This window comes from Bufo gargarizans, chromosome 4 (genome assembly GCF_014858855.1).
Source record: "Bufo gargarizans isolate SCDJY-AF-19 chromosome 4, ASM1485885v1, whole genome shotgun sequence".
Taxonomy (NCBI): domain Eukaryota; kingdom Metazoa; phylum Chordata; class Amphibia; order Anura; family Bufonidae; genus Bufo; species Bufo gargarizans.
The window spans coordinates 61,242,756-61,267,247 of NC_058083.1; the positions used below are offsets into that span (position 1 = coordinate 61,242,756).

The 24,492-nt window shown below is 44.6% G+C and overlaps 1 protein-coding gene across 1 annotated transcript in view; it reads right to left on the bottom strand.

Moving 5' to 3' along the window:
* The window catches only part of LOC122933895 (zinc finger protein 613-like), a 142,196-nt gene that overhangs the window by 106,308 nt on the left and 11,396 nt on the right, over nucleotides 1–24,492 (bottom strand). The gene's annotated exons all lie outside the window — the stretch shown is intronic.

Below are 24,492 nucleotides of genomic sequence, written 5' to 3' on the forward strand. Positions count from 1 at the left end.
AAATTTAAACGCCTTTTTGGCATATTTTACGCCATAATTCTGGCGCAACATGCTTAGTGAATGTCCCCCATTAACTTTACAATCAGTTACTAAAAGGTAAAACCACAGAACTTTTTTATCCACAGAAGAAAATGTCGGCAGTGGTGTTAAAGCTGCCCTCAATCAGAGCCAATTGTATTTGCTCTACTGCTCCAAATTGGCTTAATCCTGGATTTTACATTACACTGACACCGGGCAGGGTCCAAGCAGTCATCTATGTATCGTTTATGTATCATCAGAGAGGGCGTTCCTCTACTGAGGCTCATGCCATTGTTTCATTGGCTAAAAGATAACACTTGGCATCTGCGCGTTGTGCACTATTTTACAAACTTTGGAAAGTGAACCGTGTAAACATCTTGGGGCCAGCGCCATATTGAAATGGCTTCACGTTAACATCAGCACAGCATACATCATGTGTGACACATCTGGGAGGAGGGTCCTCTTGGATAGGCGAAACCTTCGTGCCTTGTTCCCTGCTTGAGTAAATAAGGCGTTGTCCGGAGCTGGAGGATATGGGGGCCATCTTTACTGATCAAGAATGATATCCACATCTCCATCAGTGGATTATCTCTCCCGTTAGCATCACACGTAGGTTTTCATGGCAGTTTCTCAAGCTGTGTTTTCAGTTATGGTGGCCCCTTTGTTGGGATCATAGAAGCAGGAGCTTAAAAAAACAAGAAGGTCTCAGAGAAATAAAAAGGTAAATAATAAGTAAATAAAATAAATATAAATATCAACTAACTTCGCTGGGGGGGTTATCTCCAGGATAAAGCTCAAGACACCTGGGACGTTGAACCTCCCCCCGGCCAGGATCGCATGTAGCATGGTGGAGATTCACGGCAGCACACACTTCCAGGGCTTTTATTCAGTAAGATGTGGCTCAACGCGTTTTGGGGGCTACTTGTGCTAATACCCCCTTCCTCAGGAGCAAATAATATTTATAAACAAGAATAAAGAACATATGGCTCAACAATGATATATAAATACACACCTATGCATAGGCTAATCCAATCAACGATTTGGAAAACAGAGCGCAATGGCGCCGGGACCAGAAGTGACGTCACCGGAAATGGGATGCCAGGCATGCGGTGGAACGCACTGGTAAGTGATCCTCTGTGCGCTCCACCTTGAAACGCATAGGGCCGGCCTCCGGTGACGTCCCCGGAAGTGACGGATCGCATTGACCGTCAGGGCGCTATAAGGTAGAGCCCACAGGCAGACAGCTGTGGAATGCAATAGCTTTTCAGCCTGGAACGTATACAAGAACATAATTAGGTGATATAATCAATAAGGGAATATTGAAGAAAAATAAACGGGGAATAGCCGTAAATAATCAGAAAAATTATCAGAAATACTAAATAACAGAAGTGCAGTATGACATAAATATTCTACTTATAGAAATTAAGGCATACAGATGTATAAAAAATATATATGTATATAATAAAATAAAAAAACATAAAATATAAATATAGGAACAAGTGTTAAAACATAGAAAAAAGCCTAAATGGTCACAAAATGAGATGCCCCCACTTAAAACAGGAGTATATATACGAGTCTATATAGGTATAAAGGCTCCATATAGATACAGTGGTCAGTATGTAGACATAGACCCTCACAATATGGCGATTGTCTCGAGATTGTCCTGGAGGACCCATTATATCGGGTGTGGGTTCTCTTCCAATCTCTCAGACTATGTACACAGTATTCTTCAAAAATATGTCCTTCAATTACCCTCCTACTTACAAGATACCTCCCACCTTATCAATAGTCTTGAAACAAGTTATTAGGAAGATAACTACCAGTGGGCAACACTGGATGTTTGCTCACTATATAGCAACATAACACATTCCCTAGGTCTATCAGCAGTAGAAACTACTTATAGAGTCACTGATGCCCCAGACACAGAGGACCTTCATCCTCAACTCAATCCAATTCATCCTCAACCATAATTACTTTACTTTTCAAGACACCGTTTACCAACAGCAAAAAGGTACAGCGATGGGGACTAAATTTGCCCCAGCATGCGCCAACTTATGGGGGCCTTTGAAGAACAACATTACTTCCTGACTCACCCCAATATAATGTTTTTCAAAAGGTATATCTATGACATCATTCTGATTTGGGAAGGAGAGACGGACGACCTACTATCTTTTGTGAATAACATCAACGACAATGACTGGAACTTATCTTTTACTTTAGAACAACACCCCTCGATGGCCATCTTTTTACATTTAGAATTGAGGGTAATTAATACAATCACCACCAGAACACATTTCAAAAAGGTAGATACCAACAGTTACCTTGATTTTCAAAGCGGCCACCATAACAGATGGAAGAATAACATACCATACAGTCAAATGAAGAGAATCAGAAGGAATATTCTGTCAATGACACCATGAAAGAACAGCTGGCTATCTTCAAAAAAAGATTCAAAGATAAGGGTTATCCCAACAAATTGATACAAGAGTTATTTTTTTGTTCTTTCTATGTTCCTAACTAAGCAAATGTAACAGCTTTCCAATTCACTCACTTTATCTCCGGTGGCTGGTTTCTCAGATTTCACTGAGGGTCACATGACCTGTGATGTCAGCCTCTCTCCCTGCTCTGATAAAGCGCGTTTACAAGCCTGTAAACAAGATGTCACTGTGCTGGCCACGCCCCCCCTTCACTGCCGTCTACTCTCTGCTAGGATTCTTAACCCCTTCAGCTGCACAGCTCTGCAGGCAGTGAGAAGACAATGCTGGGCACTGGAGCTGACAGACTAGAGAGAGCATTGCACAAGACGGTAGGGGGAAGATCCTGTGTGTATTAGCAGTGTCATTATACAGCTGGGACATGTAGTTCTACACTTACAAGTTGCTGTTGATTCTCCCAGCACTCAGGGCAGCTCTTGTATCTACTCCCTTAGCAGTGTCATTATACAGCTGGGACTTGTAGTCCTACACATACAATATGCTGCAGAGTCTCCCAGCAGGCAGACATGTCACTCAGGGCAGCTCTTGTATCCACTCCCTTAGCAGTGTCATTATACAGCTGGGACTTGTAGTCCTACACATACAATATGCTGCAGAGTCTCCCAGCAGGCAGACATGTCACTCAGGGCAGCTCTTGTATTCACTCCCTTAGCAGTGTCATTATACAGCTGGGACTTGTAGTCCTACACATACAATATGCTGCAGAGTCTCCCAGCAGGCAGACATGTCACTCAGGGCAGCTCTTGTATCCACTCCCTTAGCAGTGTCATTATACAGCTGGGACTTGTAGTCCTACACATACAACATGCTGCAGAGTCTCCCAGCAGGCAGACATGTCACTCAGGACAGCTCTTGTATTCACTCCCTTAGCAGAGCAGGGGGAGGGGCAGAGATTGTTTCTATTGCATGTAAACAAAGGGCCAGAAAAGAACCAGGGAAATGAGGAAATATATATATTTTTTTTTTGCATAAAACTTGCTTAGCTCAGTTATATATCAGATTTTCAGTGCTATATATATTATATATTTTTTTTTTCATAACTCGGACAACCCCTTTAATAATAATATCTTTTTTAGTAGCAGTATCATTTTTTTTTATCATCTATTATCTACTTAATCACTCTTTATTTATCAATTATCCATTTCATTGTGTACTCTCGAGACAATCACCACACACCATATTTTGAGGGCCTATGTCTACATACTGACCAGCGTATCTACAGTTGCAAGAAAAAGTATGTGAACGCTTTGGAATGATGTGGATTTCTGCACAAATTGGTCATAAAATGTGATCTGATCTTCATCTAAGTCATAACAATAGACAATCACAGTCGGCTTAACCTAATAACACACAAAGAATTAAATGTTACCATGTTTTTATTGGACACACCATGTAACCATTCACAGTGCAGGTGGAAAAAGTATGTGAACCCTTGGATTTAATAACTGGTTGAACCTCCTTTGGCAGCAATAACTTCAGCCAAACGTTTCCTGTAGTTGCAGATCAGACGGGCACAACGGTCAGGAGTAATTCTTGACCATTCCTCTTTATAGAACTGTTTCAGTTCAGCAATATTCTTGGGATGTCTGGTGTGGCCCCGATCTGGAATTGCGGACCAGGATCCGCAATTCCGATCCTGAAAAAAATAGAACATGTCCTATTCCTGTCCGCAATAGCGGACAAGAATAGGCATATTCTCTCAGTGCCGGCAATGTGCGTTCCGCAAAATGCGGAACGCACATTGCCACTGTCCGTGTTTTGTGGATCCGCAAAACACACACAGATGTGTGAATGGACCCTAAATGTGAGGTAAATTAGTTTCCAATGTAGTATTAATAACTAACCAATTAAATAATAAACATATTGCATTGTCTACTTACCACCAGAACAATAAGATGATCTGTCCTCTGGCTGCAGTCTGGCTTTGGGGACTCTCTTGTCACTCTCTTCTCCCCCCCCTCCCTTGTCACTCTCTTCTCCCCCCGCTCCCTCCCTTGTCACTCTCTCGCCCCCTCCCTTGTCACTCTCTTCTCCCCCCTCCCTTGTCACTCTCTCTCCCCCCCTCCTTTGTCACTCTCTCTCTCCCCCCCTTCCTCGTCACTCTCGTCTCTTCTCCCCCTCTCCCCCTCGTCCTCTCTTCTCCCCCCCTCCCTCCCTTGTCCAATCTCTTCTCCCCCCCTTCCTCCCTCGTCACCTCTTCTTCTCCCCCCCTCCTCACTTGTCACTCTCTCTCTCCCCCCTCCTTGTCACTCTCTTCTCCCCCCCTTCCTCGTCACTCTCTTCTCCCCCCCTCCCTCCCTTGTCACTCTCTTCTCGCCCCCTTCCTCCCTTGTCACTCTCTTCTCCCCCCTTCCTCCCTCGTCACTCTCTTCTCCCCCCTCCCTTGTCACTCTCTTCTCCCCCCTCCTTTGTCAACTCTCTTCTCCCCTCCTTCCTCGTCACTCTCTTCTCCCCCCCTTCCTCCCTCGTCACTCTCTTCTCCCCCCCCTCCCTCCCTTGTCACTCTCTTCTCCCCCCTTCCTCCCTTGTCACTCTCTTCTCCCCCCTTCCTCCCTCGTCACTCTCTTCTCCCCCCTCCCTCACTTGTCACTCTCTTCTCCCCCCTCCATCCCTTGTCACTCTCATTCCCCCCTCCTCCCTTGTCACTCTCATTCTACCCCCCCTCCCTTGTCACTCTCATTCTACCCCCCTTGTCACTCTCATTTTTCATTCCCCCCCTCCCTTGTCACTCTCATTTTCTCATTCCCACCTCTCTTGTCACTCTCATTTTCTCATTCCCCCCCTCTCACTTGTCACTCTCATTCTCCCCCCCACTCCCTTGTGACTGTCACCCCCCCGTCACCTCTAGTGTAGCGTGGCCGAACTCTGTTCGGTAGGGGTACAGGAGCATTTGTTTCCTGTACCCGGCCGGACTGAAAGGAAGTGCACACTAAGTGAGCACTTCCTGTCAGTCCGGCTGGGTACAGGAAACAAAAGCTCCTGTACCGCGGACCGAACAGAGCTCGGCCACGCTACATTAACAACAGCACAAAGCAGACACAGCAGGCACAGGCAGGCTGTGCAGCACTGAGCCGGCGGCTGGAGATTCTTTAGAGCGGCAAGCGCTCAGCCGCTCAGGAGGCGCAGCATGAGGGGCGCCGCCAGCTGGCCGAACTTTTATAACCATTTTTTTTTTAAAAAATTTACACAGCAACGGGCGCCCCCTGCTAAATGGCGCCCTAGGCGACTGCCTAAGTCGCCTTACTGGTGGCGCCGGCCCTGTCTGTGGTATCCTCCCATGAAATCCATTCTTGTTTAGTGTTTTATGTATCGTAGATTCGCTAACAGGGATGTTAGCATATGCCAGAGACTTTTGTAAGTCTTTAGCTGACACTCTAGGATTCTTCTTCACCTCATTGAGCAGTCTGCGCTGTGCTCTTGCAGTCATCTTTACAGGACGGCCACTCCTAGGGAGAGTAGCAGCAGTGCTGAACTTTCTCCATTTATAGACATTTTGTCTTACCGTGGACTGATGAACAGCAAGGCTTTTGGAGATACTTTTATAACCCTTTCCAGCTTTATGTAAGTCAACAATTCTTAATCGTAGGTCTTCTGAGAGCTCTTTTGTGCGAGGCATCATTCACATCAGTGATTTAACAAATGACGGGTAGTTTGTTTAAATTAAAGCTTAACATTTAATGATGTATTTTAGAAATAAAATTATAGGCCCTATCGTATTGCACACTTGATTTTGTAACCACTGGTTACACTACTCTCCTAATAGATGGCGGAGAGGGGAGAGGACCATATATAGGGATAGCAAAGGGATAAAGAGACAGAATGAATGGTACAAATTGTGCCTAGGCAGACAGATACACTGCTGGGTCTAAACCCTATAAAGCCCTATCACTACCTCTCCTTAACCCCAGCTGATGTATTCACCCTAATGTCACCCTCCCTAAGCATGGACTGCCCAGCTTTGCCCAAAAGACAGAAGTAGGTCCTGTTGATGATATAACAATTGGGTTAAAGTGGGACATAAAGACTGGTACATAAACACATGTGTAACAAGTGACATCCGGTGTAGGCGTCTAATTTGGAGACCACCCACAGTACGGCAGGTCCATCTTACACAAAACAATAAATCCAAATATATGTATTTCAATAGATGCCACCGGATGGTTAATCCTGGTGGTACAGATTAATATATATATAGTGGATTAAGATGATCACACTGTCCCGACGCGTTTCCTCGATGGTGTCTGATTCATCAGGGGACAAAATTGTATCCCGGAGGTCCCTTATCGTTGGACAGTTTCTCCGGTAACAAGATTTAAAGGGATATCTGCGTTTGAAATAGATATCTCTAATCACACAGTTGGAGTCACAAAGCATACATTGATATATTCAAGCTAAATATTTCAATGGTGCAGGTACAAAAATCAATCGATCCCTAAATCACACAACCAGTGGGTTGTTATTATGTGGGGTCGGATGAGCTAGACCTTAAAGAAGGCCCAAAAGTGTGTTTCAAGCAGCCTCCTAGTCGCAGGTCAAAGGGTGATTCCTGGTAATTAATGTCTACTTAAGTAGAGAAATTCCAATGTAAAAAATAAAATAGCATTGGAGTTATTGTCCAGGTAAAAGTATCTGGTGACCTGAACAATTACCCAGGAATAACCCTGTACCTTTAATGCCTATGTGGAGCTCCAATCCACATTAGTAGTGTTCAAACCTCAGATAAGGTCACAAAACAAATCACAACGATTTACAAGTATCTACTTGTTATACATTGTAGCAGACCTCCCAATGGTGCTGATAACATTGTCGATAAAAGGAAGGTCTCTACAGTGTGTCAAACTTAATAGTAAGGAGGCATCTTAATGTCAAAGCTTCCCAATACTATTGACTTATCTGTCCAGTCCCAGATGACAACTGTTTCCAGATAAAGATGGATGGAGGGTGGTCCTCGGCGTCCCGCGTGTAGCAATGGCAATGAAGCAGTATTCGCGGGTCATTTAAATAGCCGTGTAGCCCCGCCCCCATCACACACCCCTTCTCCCTTTCATGCTGCGTCATCACCGCGTCATGTGTCAGCTGTCTACTCCTTGATCACATGACCGATCTTCTTACCGAGACGCTTGTTGTAGAGGCAAGATTTGATTATGTCGGATCACCTTCGGTGTGTTTGATCTTTGCAAAGACACCGCAATCAAAGCAATTCAGGTCATCCGAAGATCAGCCGTTTTCACCTGGTGTGTGTTAGACGGCAAGCATTCTCTACTGCGCATGCGTGAGCAGGATGCATAGCGGTATGGAGAACGAGTCAGTGGGCAAAACTGATCCTCTCCTACTACCACTAGAGTTGGATTTTAAATCCCATGGTCTGCCAGGTCCTGCAAACTCAATGGGATGTCGAAGTTTATAAGGTGATTCCTTAGATAGCAGAGGCGTTAATGCACAGTTACTCAAAAGCGCCTTTCAAAATGACACCACTTCTCTATAGATGTTCTGGTCAGGTTTGAAAAATGGGGCAGAGCATTGCTTCGCTCCGTGGGTGTGTAGAAGCCCAACAGAGACCTTGGGTGGCGACAGGGACCGGTCCCCCCTTCCCAAGGGTTGGAAAATGCATTAGGGTTCAATGTAGCAGTTAAATGACAACTGCTCATTGAGACCCATAGGAGACACAGTTTGAAGATGAAATATCCACCATGTCTCTCTTTGCAAAATCTTCCGGTCCCAGTCACCTCCCCTTTTTGGTCTTGTAACAACCTCAATTCCCATAAACCTCAAATCTGACCCATCTCCACCGTGTACCGAATTGACATGTTTTGCCAGGGGCGTGTCTCTGTCATTTCTAATGTCGCCCAGGTGCTCACCCACCCGTCGGCGTAGTTCACGGGTAGTTTTCCCTATGTATTCAAGGCCGCATTTACAGTTGGCCCTGTAGATGACCCCCTTTGTGCGGCAATTGATGAACTGTCTAATATGATAGGTTTTATCCGTGACCGTGGCACAGAATGACCGTCCCTGTGTGATGTGTCGACAGGCCACACAACCACTACAGCGAAAACAACCGATCGGACGTTGAAGCCATGTCCCTTTTTGATCATGTGTCCCGCTGTAGTGGCTGTGTACTAGGCGGTCCTTTAGACTCAAACCCCTTCGATAGGTGACCTGGACTGTCTCGGACACCACCTCTTTGATGTCCGGATCAATGAGGAGAATATCCCAATGTTTTCTTAGGATCCGTTTGACTTCCTCCGAAGCATCATCAAAGGTGCCTATGAGGCGTATCTGACTGGTCTCAATTTTTTTAGGTTTGGGGAAGAGTAGATCATCCCTCTTGGTTTCACACGCCCTCTTAAAGGCCAGTCTCAGAACTGTATCAGGATAGCCCCTTTCCCGGAAGCGACTCCTCAAATCATCCGCCTGTTGTTTAAAGGTCTCCCAAGTGGAGCAGTTCCTCCTGATACGCAGGTACTGCCCCACTGGGATTCCCCTTTTAAGGGGAAAAGGATGATGGCTAGTCCAATGGAGGAGTGCATTCGTGGACGTGGGCTTCCTGAAGATATCCGTTTGTATCATATCATCCTTGCCTCTTGAGATCAAAATGTCAAGAAAAGGCAGATCATTCATTTCAAAGACTGAGGTGAATTTCATATTGATGGAGTTGATGTTTAACTCTTTAACAAAGTCATGGAAGTCCCTTTCTCCCCCTTTCCAGACAACAAAGACATCGTCGATAAATCTCGCCCATGTTATAACACACGGGACATGTCTGCTAGGCACATCACTGAAGACCAGTGTCCTCTCCCACCAGCCCAGGAACAAATTAGCATACGATGGGGCACAAGAGTTCCCCATCGCAGTGCCCCTGAGCTGGTGGTAGAGGACACCGTCAAACAAGAAATAATTTCTTGTGAGAACAAAATTAAGCAATCGCAAGACAAAAGCATTATGGGGGTTGAATTGTTGTCCTCTAGTCAAGAGGAACGATTCCACTGCCCTCATACCCAGGATGTGAGGTATGGAGGAGTAGAGAGCCTCAACATCAATTGAGGCCAAAGATGTTCCTTCCTCCAAACTTATCCCCTCTAGGCGACCAAGAAGGTCACTGGTATCCCTCAGGTATGAGGGCAGTGTCCTGACAAAGGGCGCTAGAACATGGTCCAAATAGATCCCCAGGTTTTGAGTCAAGCTATTGACACCTGAAACAATTGGTCTTCCCTTTACATCTGTCTGCCTAGGCACAATTTGTACCATTCATTCTGTCTCTTTATCCCTTTGCTATCCCTATATATGGTCCTCTCCCCTCTCCGCCATCTATTAGGAGAGTAGTGTAACCAGTGGTTACAAAATCAAGTGTGCAATACGATAGGGCCTATAATTTTATTTCTAAAATACATCATTAAATGTTAAGCTTTAATTTAAACAAACTACCCGTCATTTGTTAAATCATTCTTGATCCTTAGGGTTTAGTACTATAAACGTCACCTTAGTTTGACCGACTAGAATCGGTTTTGTTATCGTTATATTTTGTAATTTGGAGTATGGCTGGATTTCTCACCATTGGCGTTGACAAAACACAGTTGCTCTCTGAAGCCAGTGAGGTTTTTTCAGAGAAAACCTTGATACAAAGCAAGTACGCACCTTCATTCAAGACTGCTTTTAAGGATCTTACAAAAATATATAAGGAACAAATATCCTCTTGGTGGGAGATTCAATCCATAGAAAACTATCTAAAGCATAAAATTGTGCCCAGAGGGTTAAGAATCACTCTAGCTCCAGCAGCTAGATGTAGATCTACCTCTTTAATTAATAAGTGGGAGGATGAGGCCACCAAAAGTTCACTAAGATTCATGCACCTATTGCTTGAAGAAGAAAAGGTCAATCTGGTGAAGTTGGAAAGTAATTTGAAAGATCAGATCGAACTAACACAAAAATTTGGGGGAGAAACAGAATTTGCCAATAAGGAGCTTCAACTCAAAAATACCATTGACAAATTTCAGTTTCACCTGAAGGAGCGAAAACATCGCCAATTTAATAGAGACCTGCAGGATTTTCGGGATAACCGTGTATACACCATATTGGATCGCAATAAACTACAGATAAAACACCCTGATACGGACATCTCATCTAGCGACACTGAGACTTCAGAGATAGAAAGAGAAACAGGCCAGACCTATAGAGGAAGAGGAAGGGGCCAAAGGAGAACGCGAAACCCTAGAGGTAGAGGGGAGAGAAATTATCAAAGAGGCAGACAGGAGAGGGGTGGGTCAGATTTTTTAGATATACCTTACCCCCTACGCAGTCGAGGATCTCAGAAATCACCACCCCAGACCAACAGGCCGACGGGCAACGCAACCAAATAATAAACCTCTCTAACCAGCAACTTCAAGACACAGAAATGTGCCTTCTTAGTAAAGGCCTCTCATTTGTTCCTACATATAGCTTTAACCTCTTTAATTGGGTCAGGGACATCCATCTCTTTGCCAGAAAGTTAAGGTGGCGAAAACACTTTGCGCTATTGACGAAGCGAGAAAGCAAAGAGATGGGTGTCCCACCTGAGATTCTCCAGGATGTTCGTTTGTTATACAGCTTGAGTGACAGTGTCCCACAAGAGGGCAAGGGCCCCTTTACTACACTCAAAAATAAGAGTGTCAAAATGCCACCTATGGGGGACCCTACATGTATTGACGTTTTTGTTAATCAAACCTGCAGGGACCTATCCAGTCTCACTTCGTACCATAGTGGCTTTAATTGCAGTAAGAGCGAATATAAAGCACTACTGGAGCTGGAAAAAAAGAAAGATTTAACGATTAAGCCCTCGGACAAAGGGGGCAATATCGTTTTGATGAACACTACTGACTATAAAAATATGTGTCAGACCTTACTCAACGATAGTGATACCTATGAGAGAATGGATAATGATCCCACAGCATTATATCAAAAGGATTTAATTGAAATACTGCGACAGGCTAAAATTGAAAATCTTATCTCAGGGGAGGAATTTGAATATCTGTATAAAAAACATCCCACCATAGCCACCTTTTATAGCTTACCTAAAGTTCACAAGGGTGGCACCCCTGTAAAGGGAAGACCAATTGTTTCAGGTGTCAATAGCTTGACTCAAAACCTGGGGATCTATTTGGACCATGTTCTAGCGCCCTTTGTCAGGACACTGCCCTCATACCTGAGGGATACCAGTGACCTTCTTGGTCGCCTAGAGGGGATAAGTTTGGAGGAAGGAACATCTTTGGCCTCAATTGATGTTGAGGCTCTCTACTCCTCCATACCTCACATCCTGGGTATGAGGGCAGTGGAATCGTTCCTCTTGACTAGAGGACAACAATTCAACCCCCATAATGCTTTTGTCTTGCGATTGCTTAATTTTGTTCTCACAAGAAATTATTTCTTGTTTGACGGTGTCCTCTACCACCAGCTCAGGGGCACTGCGATGGGGAGCTCTTGTGCCCCATCGTATGCTAATTTGTTCCTGGGCTGGTGGGAGAGGACACTGGTCTTCAGTGATGTGCCTAGCAGACATGTCCCGTGTGTTATAACATGGGCGAGATTTATCGACGATGTCTTTGTTGTCTGGAAAGGGGGAGAAAGGGACTTCCATGACTTTGTTAAAGAGTTAAACATCAACTCCATCAATATGAAATTCACCTCAGTCTTTGAAATGAATGATCTGCCTTTTCTTGACATTTTGATCTCAAGAGGCAAGGATGATATGATACAAACGGATATCTTCAGGAAGCCCACGTCCACGAATGCACTCCTCCATTGGACTAGCCATCATCCTTTTCCCCTTAAAAGGGGAATCCCAGTGGGGCAGTACCTGCGTATCAGGAGGAACTGCTCCACTTGGGAGACCTTTAAACAACAGGCGGATGATTTGAGGAGTCGCTTCCGGGAAAGGGGCTATCCGGATACAGTTCTGAGACTGGCCTTTAAGAGGGCGTGTGAAACTAAGAGGGATGATCTACTCTTCCCCAAACCTAAAAAAATTGAGACCAGTCAGATACGCCTCATAGGCACCTTTGATGATGCTTCGGAGGAAGTCAAACGGATCCTAAGAAAACATTGGGATATTCTCCTCATTGATCCGGACATCAAAGAGGTGGTGTCCGAGACAGTCCAGGTCACCTATCGAAGGGGTTTGAGTCTAAAGGACCGCCTAGTACACAGCCACTACAGCGGGACACATGATCAAAAAGGGACATGGCTTCAACGTCCGATCGGTTGTTTTCGCTGTAGTGGTTGTGTGGCCTGTCGACACATCACACAGGGACGGTCATTCTGTGCCACGGTCACGGGTAAAACCTATCATATTAGACAGTTCATCAATTGCCGCACAAAGGGGGTCATCTACAGGGCCAACTGTAAATGCGGCCTTGAATACATAGGGAAAACTACCCGTGAACTACGCCGACGGGTGGGTGAGCACCTGGGCGACATTAGAAATGACAGAGACACGCCCCTGGCAAAACATGTCAATTCGGTACACGGTGGAGATGGGTCAGATTTGAGGTTTATGGGAATTGAGGTTGTTACAAGACCAAAAAGGGGAGGTGACTGGGACCGGAAGATTTTGCAAAGAGAGACATGGTGGATATTTCATCTTCAAACTGTGTCTCCTATGGGTCTCAATGAGCAGTTGTCATTTAACTGCTACATTGAACCCTAATGCATTTTCCAACCCTTGGGAAGGGGGGACCGGTCCCTGTCGCCACCCAAGGTCTCTGTTGGGCTTCTACACACCCACGGAGCGAAGCAATGCTCTGCCCCATTTTTCAAACCTGACCAGAACATCTATAGAGAAGTGGTGTCATTTTGAAAGGCGCTTTTGAGTAACTGTGCATTAACGCCTCTGTTATCTAAGGAATCACCTTATAAACTTCGACATCCCATTGAGTTTGCAGGACCTGGCAGACCATGGGATTTAAAATCCAACTCTAGTGGTAGTAGGAGAGGATCAGTTTTGCCCACTGACTCGTTCTCCATACCGCTATGCATCCTGCTCACGCATGCGCAGTAGAGAACGCTTGCCGTCTAACACACACCAGGTGAAAACGGCTGATCTTCGGATGACCTGAATTGCTTTGATTGCGGTGTCTTTGCAAAGATCAAACACACCGAAGGTGATCCGACATAATCAAATCTTGCCTCTACAACAAGCGTCTCGGTAAGAAGATCGGTCATGTGATCAAGGAGTAGACAGCTGACACATGACGCGGTGATGACGCAGCATGAAAGGGAGAAGGGGTGTGTGATGGGGGCGGGGCTACACGGCTATTTAAATGACCCGCGAATACTGCTTCATTGCCATTGCTACACGCGGGACGCCGAGGACCACCCTCCATCCATCTTTATCTGGAAACAGTTGTCATCTGGGACTGGACAGATAAGTCAATAGTATTGGGAAGCTTTGACATTAAGATGCCTCCTTACTATTAAGTTTGATACACTGTAGAGACCTTCCTTTTATCGACAATGTTATCAGCACCATTGGGAGGTCTGCTACAATGTATAGCAAGTAGATACTTGTAAATCGTTGTGATTTGTTTTGTGACCTTATCTGAGGTTTGAACACTACTAATGTGGATTGGAGCTCCACATAGGCATTAAAGGTACAGGGTTATTCCTGGGTAATTGTTCAGGTCACCAGATACTTTTACCTGGACAATAACTCCAATGCTATTTTATTTTTTACATTGGAATTTCTCTACTTAAGTAGACATCAATTACCAGGAATCACCCTTTGACCTGCGACTAGGAGGCTGCTTGAAACACACTTTTGGGCCTTCTTTAAGGTCTAGTTCATCCGACCCCACATAATAACAACCCACTGGTTGTGTGATTTAGGGATCGATTGATTTTTGTACCTGCACCATTGAAATATTTGGCTTGAATATATCAATATATGCTTTGTGACTCCAACTGTGTGATTAGAGATATCTATTTCAAACGCAGATATCCCTTTAAATCTTGTTACCGGAGAAACTGTCCAACGATAAGGGACCTCCGGGATACAATTTTGTCCCCTGATGAATCAGACACCATCGAGGAAACGCGTCGGGACAGTGTGATCATCTTAATCCATTATATGTATATTAATCTGTACCACCAGGATTAACCATCCGGTGGCATCTATTGAAATACATATATTTGGATTTATTGTTTTGTGTAAGATTGACCTGCCGTACTGTGGGTGGTCTCCAAATTAGACGCCTACACCGGATGTCACTTGTTACACATGTGTTTATGTACCAGTCTTTATGTCCCACTTTAACCCAATTGTTATATCATCAACAGGACCTACTTCTGTCTTTTGGGCAAAGCTGGGCAGTCCATACTTAGGGAGGGTGACATTAGGGTGAATACATCAGCTGGGGTTAAGGAGAGGTAGTGATAGGGCTTATAGGGTTTAGACCCAGCAGTGTATCTGTCTGCCTAGGTACAATTTGTACCACTCATTCTGTCTCTTTATCCCTTTGCTATCCCTATATATGGTCCTCTCCCCTCTCCGCCATCTATTAGGAGAGTAGTGTAACCAGTGGTTACAAAATCAAGTGTGCAATACGATAGGGCCTATAATTTTATTTTAAATACATTATTAAATGTTAAGCTTTAATTTAAACAAACTACCCGTCATTTGTTAAATCATTCTTGATCCTTAGGGTTTAGTACTATAAACGTCACCTTAGTTTGACCGACTAGAATCGGTTTTGTTATCGTTATATTTTGTAATTTGGAGTATGGCTGGATTTCTCACCATTGGCGTTGACAAAACACAGTTGCTCTCTGAAGCCAGTGAGGTTTTTTCAGAGAAAACCTTGATACAAAGCAAGTACGCACCTTCATTCAAGACTGCTTTTAAGGATCTTACAAAAATATATAAGGAACAAATATCCTCTTGGTGGGAGATTCAATCCATAGAAAACTATCTAAAGCATAAAATTGTGCCCAGAGGGTTAAGAATCACTCTAGCTCCAGCAGCTAGATGTAGATCTACCTCTTTAATTAATAAGTGGGAGGATGAGGCCACCAAAAGTTCACTAAGATTCATGCACCTATTGCTTGAAGAAGAAAAGGTCAATCTGGTGAAGTTGGAAAGTAATTTGAAAGATCAGATCGAACTAACACAAAATTTGGGGGAGAAACAGAATTTGCCAATAAGGAGCTTCAACTCAAAAATACCATTGACAAATTTCAGTTTCACCTGAAGGAGCGAAAACATCGCCAATTTAATAGAGACCTGCAGGATTTTCGGGATAACCGTGTATACACCATATTGGATCGCAATAAACTACAGATAAAACACCCTGATACGGACATCTCATCTAGCGACACTGAGACTTCAGAGATAGAAAGAGAAACAGGCCAGACCTATAGAGGAAGAGGAAGGGGCCAAAGGAGAACGCGAAACCCTAGAGGTAGAGGGGAGAGAAATTATCAAAGAGGCAGACAGGAGAGGGGTGGGTCAGATTTTTTAGATATACCTTACCCCCTACGCAGTCGAGGATCTCAGAAATCACCACCCCAGACCAACAGGCCGACGGGCAACGCAACCAAATAATAAACCTCTCTAACCAGCAACTTCAAGACACAGAAATGTGCCTTCTTAGTAAAGGCCTCTCATTTGTTCCTACATATAGCTTTAACCTCTTTAATTGGGTCAGGGACATCCATCTCTTTGCCAGAAAGTTAAGGTGGCGAAAACACTTTGCGCTATTGACGAAGCGAGAAAGCAAAGAGATGGGTGTCCCACCTGAGATTCTCCAGGATGTTCGTTTGTTATACAGCTTGAGTGACAGTGTCCCACAAGAGGGCAAGGGCCCCTTTACTACACTCAAAAATAAGAGTGTCAAAATGCCACCTATGGGGGACCCTACATGTATTGACGTTTTTGTTAATCAAACCTGCAGGGACCTATCCAGTCTCACTTCGTACCATAGTGGCTTTAATTGCAGTAAGAGCGAATATAAAGCACTACTGGAGCTGGAAAAAAAGAAAGATTTAACGATTAAGCCCTCGGACAAAGGGGGCAATATCGTTTTGATGAACACTACTGACTATAAAAATATGTGTCAGACCTTACTCAACGATAGTGATACCTATGAGAGACTGGATAATGATCCCACAGCATTATATCAAAAGGATTTAATTGAAATACTGCGACAGGCTAAAATTGAAAATCTTATCTCAGGGGAGGAATTTGAATATCTGTATAAAAAACATCCCACCATAGCCACCTTTTATAGCTTACCTAAAGTTCACAAGGGTGGCACCCCTGTAAAGGGAAGACCAATTGTTTCAGGTGTCAATAGCTTGACTCAAAACCTGGGGATCTATTTGGACCATGTTCTAGCGCCCTTTGTCAGGACACTGCCCTCATACCTGAGGGATACCAGTGACCTTCTTGGTCGCCTAGAGGGGATAAGTTTGGAGGAAGGAACATCTCTGGCCTCAATTGATGTTGAGGCTCTCTACTCCTCCATACCTCACATCCTGGGTATGAGGGCAGTGGAATCGTTCCTCTTGACTAGAGGACAACAATTCAACCCCCATAATGCTTTTGTCTTGCGATTGCTTAATTTTGTTCTCACAAGAAATTATTTCTTGTTTGACGGTGTCCTCTACCACCAGCTCAGGGGCACTGCGATGGGGAACTCTTGTGCCCCATCGTATGCTAATTTGTTCCTGGGCTGGTGGGAGAGGACACTGGTCTTCAGTGATGTGCCTAGCAGACATGTCCCGTGTGTTATAACATGGGCGAGATTTATCGACGATGTCTTTGTTGTCTGGAAAGGGGGAGAAAGGGACTTCCATGACTTTGTTAAAGAGTTAAACATCAACTCCATCAATATGAAATTCACCTCAGTCTTTGAAATGAATGATCTGCCTTTTCTTGACATTTTGATCTCAAGAGGCAAGGATGATATGATACAAACGGATATCTTCAGGAAGCCCACGTCCACGAATGCACTCCTCCATTGGACTAGCCATCATCCTTTTCCCCTTAAAAGGGGAATCCCAGTGGGGCAGTACCTGCGTATCAGGAGGAACTGCTCCACTTGGGAGACCTTTAAACAACAGGCGGATGATTTGAGGAGTCGCTTCCGGGAAAGGGGCTATCCTGATACAGTTCTGAGACTGGCCTTTAAGAGGGCGTGTGAAACCTAAGAGGGATGATCTACTCTTCCCCAAACCTAAAAAAATTGAGACCAGTCAGATACGCCTCATAGGCACCTTTGATGATGCTTCGGAGGAAGTCAAACGGATCCTAAGAAAACATTGGGATATTCTCCTCATTGATCCGGACATCAAAGAGGTGGTGTCCGAGACAGTCCAGGTCACCTATCGAAGGGGTTTGAGTCTAAAGGACCGCCTAGTACACAGCCACTACAGCGGGACACATGATCAAAAAGGGACATGGCTTCAACGTCCGATCGGTTGTTTTCGCTGTAGTGGTTGTGTGGCCTGTCGACACATCACACAGGGACGGTCATTCTGTGCCACGGTCACGGATAAAACCTATCATATTAGACAGTTCATCAATTGCCGCACAAAGGGGGTCATCTACAGGGCCAACTGTAAATGCGGCCTTGAATACATAGGGAAAACTACCCGTGAACTACGCCGACGGGTGGGTGAGCACCTGGGCGACATTAGAAATGACAGAGACACGCCCCTGGCAAAACATGTCAATTCGGTACACGGTGGAGATGGGTCAGATTTGAGGTTTATGGGAATTGAGGTTGTTACAAGACCAAAAAGGGGAGGTGACTGGGACCGGAAGATTTTGCAAAGAGAGACATGGTGGATATTTCATCTTCAAACTGTGTCTCCTATGGGTCTCAATGAGCAGTTGTCATTTAACTGCTACATTGAACCCTAATGCATTTTCCAACCCTTGGGAAGGGGGGACCGGTCCCTGTCGCCACCCAAGGTCTCTGTTGGGCTTCTACACACCCACGGAGCGAAGCAATGCTCTGCCCCATTTTTCAAACCTGACCAGAACATCTATAGAGAAGTGGTGTCATTTTGAAAGGCGCTTTTGAGTAACTGTGCATTAACGCCTCTGCTATCTAAGGAATCACCTTATAAACTTCGACATCCCATTGAGTTTGCAGGACCTGGCAGACCATGGGATTTAAAATCCAACTCTAGTGGTAGTAGGAGAGGATCAGTTTTGCCCACTGACTCGTTCTCCATACCGCTATGCATCCTGCTCACGCATGCGCAGTAGAGAATGCTTGCCGTCTAACACACACCAGGTGAAAACGGCTGATCTTCGGATGACCTGAATTGCTTTGATTGCGGTGTCTTTGCAAAGATCAAACACACCGAAGGTGATCCGACATAATCAAATCTTGCCTCTACAACAAGCGTCTCGGTAAGAAGATCGGTCATGTGATCAAGGAGTAGACAGCTGACACATGACGCGGTGATGACGCAGCATGAAAGGGAGAAGGGGTGTGTGATGGGGGCGGGGCTACACGGCTATTTAAATGACCCGCGAATACTGCTTCATTGCCATTGCTACACGCGGGACGCCGAGGACCACCCTCCATCCATCTTTATCTGGAAACAGTTGTCATCTGGGACTGGACAGATAAGTCAATAGTATTGGGAAGCTTTGACATTAAGATGCCTCCTTACTATTAAGTTTGACACACTGTAGAGACCTTCCTTTTATCGACAATGTTATCAGCACCATTGGGAGGTCTGCTACAATGTATAACAAGTAGATACTTGTAAATCGTTGTGATTTGTTTTGTGACCTTATCTGAGGTTTGAACACTACTAATGTGGATTGGAGCTCCACATAGGCATTAAAGGTACAGGGCTATTCCTGGGTAATTGTTCAGGTCACCAGATACTTTTACCTGGACAATAACTCCAATGCTATTTTATTTTTTACATTGGAATTTCTCTACTTAAGTAGACATTAATTACCAGGAATCACCCTTTGACCTGCGACTAGGAGGCTGCTTGAAACACACTTTTGGGCCTTCTTTAAGGTCTAGCTCATCCGACCCCACATAATAACAACCCACTGGTTGTGTGATTTAGGGATCGATTGATTTTTGTACCTGCACCATTGAAATATTTAGCTTGAATATATCAATGTATGCTTTGTGACTCCAACTGTGTGATTAGAGATATCTATTTCAAACGCAGATATCCCTTTAAATCTTGTTACCGGAGAAACTGTCCAACGATAAGGGACCTCCGGGATACAATTTTGTCCCCTGATGAATCAGACACCATCGAGGAAACGCGTCGGGACAGTGTGATCATCTTAATCCACTATATATATATTAATCTGTACCACCAGGATTAACCATCCGGTGGCATCTATTGAAATACATATATTTGGATTTATTGTTTTGTGTAAGATTGACCTGCCGTACTGTGGGTGGTCTCCAAATTAGACGCCTACACCGGATGTCACTTGTTACACATGTGTTTATGTACCAGTCTTTATGTCCCACTTTAACCCAATTGTTATATCATCAACAGGACCTACTTCTGTCTTTTGGGCAAAGCTGGGCAGTCCATGCTTAGGGAGGGTGACATTAGGGTGAATACATCAGCTGGGGTTAAGGAGAGGTAGTGATAGGGCTCTATAGGGTTTAGACCCAGCAGTGTATCTGTCTGCCTAGGCACAATTTGTACCATTCATTCTGTCTCTTTATCCCTTTGCTATCCCTATATATGGTCCTCTCCCCTCTCCGCCATCTATTAGGAGAGTAGTGTAACCAGTGGTTACAAAATCAAGTGTGCAATACGATAGGGCCTATAATTTTATTTCTAAAATACATCATTAAATGTTAAGCTTTAATTTAAACAAACTACCCGTCATTTGTTAAATCATTCTTGATCCTTAGGGTTTAGTACTATAAACGTCACCTTAGTTTGACCGACTAGAATCGGTTTTGTTATCGTTATAATTCACATCAGGCAATGCTTCTTGTGAAATGCAAACCCAGAACTGGTGTGTGTTTATAGGGCAGGGCAGCTGTAACCAACACCTCCAATCTCATCTCATTGATGGGACTCCAGTTGGCTGACACCTCACTTCAATTAGCTCTTGGAGATGTCATTAGTCTAGGGGTTCACATACTTTTATCACCTGCACTGTGAATGTTTACATGGTGTGTTAAAAAAAACATGGTAACATTTAATTCTTTGTGTGTTATTAGTTTAAGCAGACTGTGATTGTCTATTGTTGGGACTTAGATAAAAATCTGATCACATTTTATGACCAATTTGTGCAGAAATCCATATCATTCCAAAGGGTTCACATACTTTTTCTTGCTACTGTATATGGAGCCTTTATACCTATATAGACTCCATGTTGTATATATACTCCTGCTTTAAGTGGGGGCATCTCATGTTGTGGCCATTTGGGTTTTTCCTATGTTTTAAAATTTTCTCCTATACTAATATTTTATGAAAACATATTATTTTATTATTATATATATTTTTTCGTTGATTAGATTGGCCTATGCAATAGTTGTGAATTTATATATCATTGTGGATCAATATGTTCTTTATTATCGTTTTTAAATATTAAATGCTCCTGAGGAAGGGGGTATTAGTACAAGTAGCCCCCAAAACGCGTTGAGCCACATATTACTGAATAAAAGAGATTTACCAGAAGCCCTGGATGTGTGTCCTGCCGTGAATCTCCACCATGCTACATGTGATCCTGGCCGGGGGGGGGGGGGTTAACGTCCCAGGTGTCACCTTTGCCACCTTTTCACTGTCATCTTTTTCGTTTGTCTCTTACATGAATGAAGACCACTGATGGGTGGGTCTGGTAATGTAGCCAGGTTTAGGATGGTAGAATTGTACAAGCAGTGAGGCCAGTTAGAGGCAGCAGTATAATAAGGACTTTGGAGAAGATGTTCTACAGACATCATATATTAGTAAACTTATGTTTCCAGCACATTTCTGAAAATAACGAGTGGCCAAAACCTTTAACTTCTGAATATGTTTCTGGGTTGTGAGAGGAAAGCAGAAACCCACGCAAACACAGGGAGAACATACAAACCATGCAGATGTTGTCCTTGGTCAGATTCAAACCCAGTGCTGTAAGGTAATGTATTACACCCACAGATTATCTGACCAATTTCTATCCAATCAGATCAATACTTGGTGTTGTAAGGGATTAGGTAGCGGGTCATCTCCTGGGTAGATCGGCACAGTTTAGCAGGCACACAGTTAAAATTTTTGTCCAAGCAGCAGGAAGTTAGTGTTACTGACCTCAGCCAGTTTTACTGTCAGGTTGAGGTACAGAACATAAAAAAAAACATATAAACATATAACAAACACAATCCTCTGCCCTTCTGGCTCCAACTATGCAGGAAGATCCCCTCACTGATCCAGTGCCGGCCTAATACCGGGCTCCAAACAAAATCCTCTGCCCGTTCGGCTCTAACTACAGAGGAAGAGATCCTCACTGACCCAGTGCAGGCCTAATACCGGGCACCAAACTCAACATCAGGCCATAACTCTTGAAGTGCTCTCACAGGATCCAAGCAGATGACCTGTTCCCAGGCTGAGAAAGCAAGGTGTGTCTGGGCTCCTGAATACTAATTAATATGGACAGCCCAAGACCCGGACTGTCCGGGTGGTGGGGGCCCACCCTTGTCTCCCCACTCCAACAAAACAGGCCCTAGAAAGCGGGTTTTTAACAAACCCTAGCAGACAACAGCAGATCGCTGCCATTCACATATTCTGGTTGCTTAATAAAACCATGAAGTGAGAAACCTTGGACAAATATATACCCCATCCACCACTTCTCCAGTCACTCTGTCACAGTGTGTATAACAAAAGATGTGTGTGTGTAAATGGGCAGCTAACCAATGATTGGTCAGAAAATCTGTTGGTGTAGTACAGGCCTAACAGTGCTGATCAGTAAAGGTCCCTTACATGGGACGACAGAGCAGAAGATTATTGGGAAGGAAGCGTTTCTTCTCGACAATCTGCTGCTTGCTGGTGGAGGAGACCAGTGCCTTTACATTCAGCGATCTCCTCCAGAGTATGGGGAGGAGTGACCACTAATGCCATCGATCTTCCCCATAATGACTCATCGTTTCTCGGCAGCACATCCTGTTTACACAGAACGATTTGCTGCTGGCAAAAAACTATTTTTGTGTATGCACAAACGATCGGATAACTCGATGAACGACTATTATGCTTGTTTATCGGGTAATCAGCTGTACATTTACACCGCTTCATAAGCATTCCTATGAACAGTCATTAGCTATTATGTTTTAGATTCTCGCCCGTGTAAAGGGCCCTGAAGCCACCATGCTCAGAGGTTAGCATTACTGCAAATTCAGTTTATTGTTTACTTCTCTTCCATCACCGTTATCTTTATATAATGCACCAATCACCATCAAATATCGATATGTCCACATATGTTATATAAAAGTCTCCATGGATTGTCCTTCCCCTTACACTATGTCCCTCTGCATTGTCCTGCAGTGTGGGTGGAGGTATGAATACAGTAAGAAGAAGCAAGGTCCATGGGAACAATTCATCTTCACTGCTCTGACAGTAAACAGACCTGTGAACGGTCTGTGAATAACCTGATGAGATAGAAGTCATCCTGCGCTCTTATAACATTTCCTCATTCCAAACAAGAATATGGTTCTGTGATGAATTTCCTTGTAAACCATTATTCTTAGGCCTCATGCACACGACAGTATTTTTTCACTGCCCGCAAAACGGGGTTCCGTTGGTCCGTGACCGTTTTTTCGTCCGTGGGTCTTCCTTGATTTTTGGAGGATCCACTGGCCGTGCGGAGCCAAACGGATCCGTCCTAAATTACAATGCAAGTCAATGGGGACGGATCTGTTTGACGTTGACACAATATGGTGCAATTGCAAACGGATCCGTCCCCCATTGACTTTCAATGTAAAGTCAGGAGTCCCATTTATACCATCGGATCAGAGTTTTCTCCAATCCGATGGTATATTTTAACTTGAAGCGTCCCCCATCACCATGGGAACGCCTCTATGTTAGAATATACTGTCGGATATGAGTTAGATCGTGAAACTCAGATCCGACAGTATATTCTAACACAGAGGCGTTCCCATGGTGATGGGGACGCTTCAGGTTAGAATATACAAAAAAAAACTGTGTACATGACTGCCCCCTGTTTTTAACTCATTGGTGGCCAGTGGGCCCCCCTCCCTCCCCTGTAGTTAACTCGTTGGTGGCCAGTGGGCCCTCCCCCCTCCCTCCCCCTCCTAATTAAAATCTCCCCCCCTATCATTGGTGGCAGTGGAGAGTACCGATCAAAGTCCCAGTTTAATCGCGGGAGCTCCTCCTACTGGTAAGTGACAGATCATTAGGCAATGCACCGCACAGACCTGTCACTTACCAGTAGGAGGAGCTCCCGGTCGGACACAGACATCGCAGCTCGCAGGTAAGTATAATGCTTCTACAAATTGCTAAGTAACCATGGCAACCGGGACTGCAGTAGCGTCCTGGTTGCCATGGTTACCGATCAGAGCCTTAGCGATTAAACTGGGACTCCGATCGGTACTCTCCACTGCCACCAATGATAGGGGGGGAGATTTTAATTAGGAGGGGGAGGGAGGGCCCACTGGCCACCAACGAGTTAACTATAGGGGAGGGAGGGGGGGCTGGCCACCAACGAGTTAACTACAGGGGAGGGAGCGGGGGCCGGCCGCACTGGCCACCAATGAGTTAACTACAGGGGAGGTAGGGGGGGCACCTGCCAGGCAGCAGGGGGCAGTCAAGTACACAGTTCTTTTAGTATATTCTAACCTGAAGCGTCCCCATCACTATGGGAATGCCTCTGTGTTAGAATATACTGTCGGATCTGAGTTTTTACGAAGTGAAAACTCAGCTCTGAAAAAGCTTTTATGCAGACAGATCTGCGGATCAGTCTGTGTAAAAGTAGCCTACGGCCACGGATGCCAATCTTGTGTGCATCCATGTT